The sequence below is a fragment of the Nannobrachium achirus genome, assembly GCF_963921795.1.
Source record: "Nannobrachium achirus genome assembly, chromosome: 4".
NCBI lineage: Eukaryota > Metazoa > Chordata > Actinopteri > Myctophiformes > Myctophidae > Nannobrachium > Nannobrachium achirus.
In genome coordinates, this window is record NC_137813.1 from 1,899,618 (window position 1) to 1,906,791 (window position 7,174).

Sequence of the window (7,174 nt, forward strand, 5' to 3'; positions counted from 1 at the left end):
CATCCATTCCAGGTGGTTCTACAGTACTGAAGAACACTCATAATAACATCCATACCAGGTGGTTCTACTGAAGAACACTCATAATAACATCCATACCAGGTGGTTCTACTGAAGAACACTAATAATAACATCCATACCAGGTGGTTCTACAGTACTGAAGAACACTCATAATAACATCCATACCAGGTGGTTCTACAGTACTGAAGAACACTCATAATAACATCCATACCAGGTGGTTCTACTGAAGAACACTCATAATAACATCCATACCAGGTTGTTCTACGGTACTGAAGAACACTCATAATAACATCCATACCAGGTGGTTCTACTGTACTGAAGAACACTCATAATAACATCCATACCAGGTGGTTCTACTGAAGAACACTAATAATAACATCCATACCAGGTGGTTCTACAGTACTGAGGGGCGGCATAGCTCAGGGGTAGAGAAACTGGTATTAGAGCACGAAGGGTATAAATCCCGAAGGGTTCCCAGTTCGAATCCGGGCTCCCCCTGAGTTAATGTCGAAGGGTCCTTGGGCAAGACTCTGAACCCCTAATTGCCTCCGGTGAGTAGGTTGGTGCCTTGCATGGCTTCCTCCGCCACCGGTGTATGAATGTGTGTGTGAATGGGTGAATGTAATGCACAATCTATGTAAAGCGCTTTGGATTAAAAGCGCTATATAAATGCACCATTTACCATTTACCATTTTACTGAAGAATACTCATAATGACATCCATACCAGGTGGTACAGTACTGAAGAACACTCATAATAACATCCATACCAGGTGGTTCTACTGTACTGAAGAACACTCATAATAACATCCATACCAGGTGGTTCTACTGAAGAACACTCATAATAACATCCATACCAGGTGGTTCTACTGAAGAACACTCATAATAACATCCATACCAGGTGGTTCTACTGAAGAACACTCATAATAACATCCATACCAGGTGGTTCTACTGAAGAACACTCATAATAACATCCATACCAGGTGGTTCTACAGTCCTGAAGAACACTCATAATAACATCCATACCAGGTGGTTCTACTGAAGAACACTCATAATAACATCCATACCAGGTGGTTCTACTGAAGAACACTCATAATAACATCCATACCAGGTGGTTCTACTGAAGAACACTCATAATAACATCCATACCAGGTGGTTCTACTGAAGAACACTCATAATAACATCCATACCAGGTGGTTCTACAGTACTGAAGAACACTCATAATAACATCCATACCAGGTGGTTCTACTGAAGAACACTCATAATAACATCCATACCAGGTGGTTCTACTGAAGAACACTCATAATAACATCCATACCAGGTGGTTCTACAGTCCTGAAGAACACTCATAATAACATCCATACCAGGTGGTTCTACTGTACTGAAGAACACTCATAATAACATCCATACCAGGTGGTTCTACAGTACTGAAGAACACTCATAATAACATCCATACCAGGTGGTTCTACTGAAGAACACTCATAATAACATCCATACCAGGTGGTTCTACTGAAGAACACTCATAATAACATCCATACCAGGTGGTTCTACAGTCCTGAAGAACACTCATAATAACATCCATACCAGGTGGTTCTACAGTACTGAAGAACACTCATAATAACATCCATACCAGGTGGTTCTACAGTACTGAAGAACACTCATAATAACATCCATACCAGGTGGTTCTACAGTAGAACACTCATAATAACAGAAGTGAAAAACATAAGAAGAATCTGTCTACTAGCACCAAATGATCTTAAACGGCGAAGGAAGTAGATTCTTTGCTTTGTTTTCTTACACACAGATTCAATCTGATGGTCTATTACTACTCCGAGGTATACGAACATACCTGGTTGATCTGTTCACCATGAATAGTAATGGGAGATCTGTGTGTATCTGGTGGTGCACCAAAAACAATCTCTTCTGTCTTTTTTGTGTTAATGATGAGAGCGTTGTTATCACTCCATTCAACCACCTTATTCACTCTGAGTTGGTGCAGTCCATTCAACCACCTTATTCACTCTGAGTTGGTGCAGTCCATTCAACCACCTTATTCACTCTGAGTTGGTGCAGTCCATTCAACCACCTTATTCACTCTGAGTTGGTGCAGTCCATTCAACCACCTTATTCACTCTGAGTTGGTGCAGTCCATTCAACCACCTTATTCACTCTGAGTTGGTGCAGTCCATTCAACCACCTTATTCACTCTGAGTTGGTGCAGTCCATTCAACCACCTTATTCACTCTGAGTTGGTGCAGTCCATTCAACCACCTTATTCACTCTGAGTTGGTGCAGTCCATTCAACCACCTTATTCACTCTGAGTTGGTGCAGTCCATTCAACCACCTTATTCACTCTGAGTTGGTGCAGTCCATTCAACCACCTTATTCACTCTGAGTTGGTGCAGTCCATTCAACCACCTTATTCACTCTGAGTTGGTGCAGTCCATTCAACCACCTTATTCACTCTGAGTTGGTGCAGTCCATTCAACCACCTTATTCACTCTGAGTTGGTGCAGTCCATTCAACCACCTTATTCACTCTGAGTTGGTGCAGTCCATTCAACCACCTTATTCACTCTGAGTTGGTGCAGTCCATTCAACCACCTTATTCACTCTGAGTTGGTGCAGTCCATTCAACCACCTTATTCACTCTGAGTTGGTGCAGTCCATTCAACCACCTTATTCACTCTGAGTTGGTGCAGTCCATTCAACCACCTTATTCACTCTGAGTTGGTGCAGTCCAGGTGACATTGATGTGACGATGGTTGAAAACCCCTGACCAACAGGAAAAGCTCATATGGTATGGACCGAAGGTCGCAGTTTACCAAGAGAAATGTCACAGCTTGTCTGCGTGTAGACGTGTGTGTACACACATTTTTACAGTCTATGGGTTTGATTCCCTTGACACATCACAGGTGTTATCACAGGTGACATACCTATGTAAAAGTCTATATACAGTATTCTCCAGAATCCCTTTTATGCCCATATATGTAGATTCCTGATGTCATCAATATTAAGCCCATATCTAACAGGACTTCATATGGGAATGCCCATATATGTAGGAAGACAGCCCATATCTGTGCGGCTGGTTCAAACAGGGATCTCCATGTATGGACATAAAAGGGATGTACTATGTACAGTACATGGATAATTTCTCTCCATATATGGGTAACTGGTCCGATATACCGGTACATCACAGGCCAGATGGCCAAGAATTGGCGTGAGATATATAACACATTGTTACAATGCAGAGTGGAAACAACACAATGAAATATTGCTTACAACTTTACTTTCTGAAAGAGTTCAAAGAGAACCTTTTCACCACCTCCCCCTTCACTCCTCCTCTCCTCTCCTCTCCTCTCCTCTCCTCTCCTCTCCTCTCCTCTCCTCTCCTCTCCTCTCCCCTCCTCTCCTCTCCTCTCCTCTCCATCTCTTCATTTAGGAAAGAAAGACAGGAATAGAGAAGCGCGCGCGCACACACACACACACACACACACACACACACACACACACACACACACACACACACACACACACACACACACACACACACACACACACACACACACACACACACACACACACACACACACACAGAGAGAGAGATTCTTTAGCAGTGACCTCACTTCTGTTTTCCTTCAATAACTCATCTCAAGTTCAACACTCCTGCTGTGTGTGTGTGTGTGTGTGTGTGTGTGTGTGTGTGTGCGTGCGTGCGTGCGTGCGTGCGTGCGTGCGTGCGTGCGTGCGTGCGTGCGTGCGTGTGTGTGACTATGAGTGATAAAAGGTGGTTTGCAGTTCAGAAGTTCAGGGCTTCAATCAAACCCAGAAAAAACATTCTATTCTGTTCTGTTCTATTCTCACATTAACCATTTAAACCCTCCAAATGGGTTGGATATTTAATTTAATTTGAGCTATACAGATCATTGTTTTGAGCGGTCTCGTGTAATATTGTAATATTTAGAAATATTTACTTTTGATATCCATGAGCTGTTTGCCATAAAAACAATCTAAATGTAAACACAAAAAGGTTTGGAATATTTCACTGCATGTGCAATGCATCTAGAATATATGAAATGAATTATATTACAGAAGAACATGTACTTTCAATATTCTAATTTCTTTAGAAGGATCTGTATAGGACAATGGAGGATTACTAAACTGAAAAGTCAGAGATATATTTCCCTGAACAGAAAACAAATGGCATTGAAAAAAATAAATAACACTAGAGAGTGCAAAATGTTTGAAAGCTAAATAGAACACAAATTCATAGGGTTTGGATGTCATATCACCCAAATCATAACTGACTGCAGAAACTCCCCACTGGACTTCAAGCTACTCTGACTTCAGAAGGTTGACATTTCTCTGTTATAAATCCTCTACTGTAATATTGTAATATTTTGAAATATTGAGTTTTTGATATCCATGAGCTGTATGCCATAAAGAAATCTAAATTTAAACACAAAAAGGTTTGGAATATTTCACTGCATGTGCAATGTATCTAGAATACATGAAAGTTTCAATCTTTGAATTATATTACAGAAGAAAATGTACTTTCAATATTCTAATTTCTTTAGATGGATCTGTATAACTGAAAAGTCAGAGATATTTACCTGAACAGAAAACGAAATAAATAACACAAAATGTTTGAAAGCTAAATAGAACACAAATTCATCGTTTTTCTAACAATAGCCTAAAGCATGGGTCTTCAACAGGGGGTCCGGGACCCCTAAGGGGTCCTCAGAGTTACTATAGGGGGTCCTCCAAATCTTTGTGTGATATAAACTCTTTTTTTCTCCTTTTTATATTAACCACTTGAACCCTATAACGTCCATAATCAAGCTCACAACGCTTTGCGTTGCGAGGTGTTGTGAGCTTGTAGATCGGCTATTTTCTGCAAAGAGGTTTGGTGTAGAGGGGGAAAAAGAGCAGACTAAGTACAGAGTGAAAGGTCAAGTTTATAAAGTATTGACGGTTCAAAGTGGTTAAATATCTGAAAACACAAATTGACATGAATCCAACATACACTGATGATTGTGCTGTCAAACAATGAAATGGAATCTATGAACAGGTTGTGGGGGTCCCTGCTTCATCTCTCTCTCAACTAAGGGGTCCTTGGCCTGAAAACGTTGAAGACCCTGGCCTAAATTAAATAAACGAGGGTCTAATATAGAATGATCACTCTGTTAGCCTCAAGTATGGCCAGTATTTTATTCACCTTGAAAGGTGCTTTAGTGTGGGAATTAGTTTGATGTTCCATTGGAATGCACCTGAATATGTACTTGGTTCGCTCTTTTTTTCCCTCTACACCAAAGTTGACAGAACTACAACAGTGTGAGCTTGTACATCTTATAACAGATCTACAACAGTGTGAGCTTGTACAATCTGATAACAGATCTACAAGGATGCTGAGGTTCAGGTGTTTCTGTGAAGTTGAGACTGTTTCATATTAAACTGTGGTTTCTGTACGGAGAACATTAATCATGATCATATGTGTCCTGTCTGTGTCTGCGTGCAGGTGTGTGTGTGTGTGTGTGTGTGTGTGTGTGTGTGTGTGTGGGGGGGGGGGGGGGGGTATATGTGTGCAATGTGCATGCATATCTACTGTGTACTCTAACTGTGTGTGTATGTGGCGTGCGCATTGCGTACGTGCGCACGCCGCGCGTGTGTGTGCACAGTGTGAGGTTGTAACGCACACCGCTCTGTGTGTGTTGTGTGTGTGTGTGTGTGGGGGGGGGGGGGGGGGGGGGGGGGTTATATGTGTGCAATGTGCATGCATATCTACTGTGTACTCTTATGTGTGTATGTGGCGTGCGCATTGCGTACGTGCGCGCACGCGCGTGTGTGTGCACAGTGTGAGGTTGTAACGCACACCGCTCTCAGCCAGATGGTCATGAGGTCACACACAGGGCCAGGAGCGTGCACGAGAACACGCTTCCATCACTGTCACCAAGACGTGCACATCACACACACACACACACGCACGCACGCACACACGCAAGCACACACACACGCACGCACACACAAATATGAATGACACATTTTACTTTCATTTATATGATAATTTATCATATTTTATGTGAGTTTTCATAGTTAACGAATAACCGAAGCTTTCCACAATATGGTTCAACAATATGTTATAAATAATACAATGAAATATCATAGAATAATATGAAACATAAATAGTTTAGGCTGCTACGAATTATATTCATTACAATGCAGTTGATATTATGATTTATTATTATTATTATTATTATTATTATTATTACCCTTATTACCCTAAACATGTTATTGCTCTCATAGATTCGATCTTTTGAACTGAAATAAAATCTGATACAAATTGAACTTCGGGTTTCATTTATTTTATCCTGGTTTTAAATTTAATAGTGTTAATTGTTTTCTTTACGTTGCAAGCTTGTAGATGAGCTATATTTTCTTGGGACATTCTGCACAATAGGTACTTTTACTTTCAGTGTTAATGAATATTTTGTAATAATAATGAACGAAATCTTCAATATAACTTGTAACTAAAGTTTTGAATGAGTGTAGTGGAATAAAAGTACAATATTTGCCCCTGAGATGTAGCGGAGTAGAAGACATCACAACTATGTTTTAGTGAAAACAAATGCAATGGATTCATAATCATGAAAACACCCTAGTTTGAGCCTTCACATGCTAATTAAAGCAGATTTTGGGGGGTATTTCTTTCCTGTATAGTATTATGTATAGTAAGAGAATGGGACCCCAACTTTCAGCAGCTGTCAAAGATTCTCTTAGGGATTTTGAATTTCAAACTGTTAGATGTGTTACTAGACACCTTTACAAACACATCGGTGAAGACATGTCTTGGTAAGTAATGTACTCCCAGGTTTTATTAATATTCTCTGACTGTAAAATCACCTCTGTCTGTTCTCCTCCTCCTGGTGTTCGGGCCAAAGAGTTCCTCCCGGGAACACACACCCTGTTTATTGGTTCCGGGAGGGTGAAGCCAAGTGGGAAAGTGGACAGAGGGGAGATTGAAGTTGACTCTGATGAATTTAATCATGTATGGTGGCTGTGCATATTTAGTGGGCTTAGTGGTAACTACAGGAGCATATTGTAATGGCTGGGGTTTATTTCCCAGGCAGACATGACAACCTTCTTTCTTATAACTGTTCT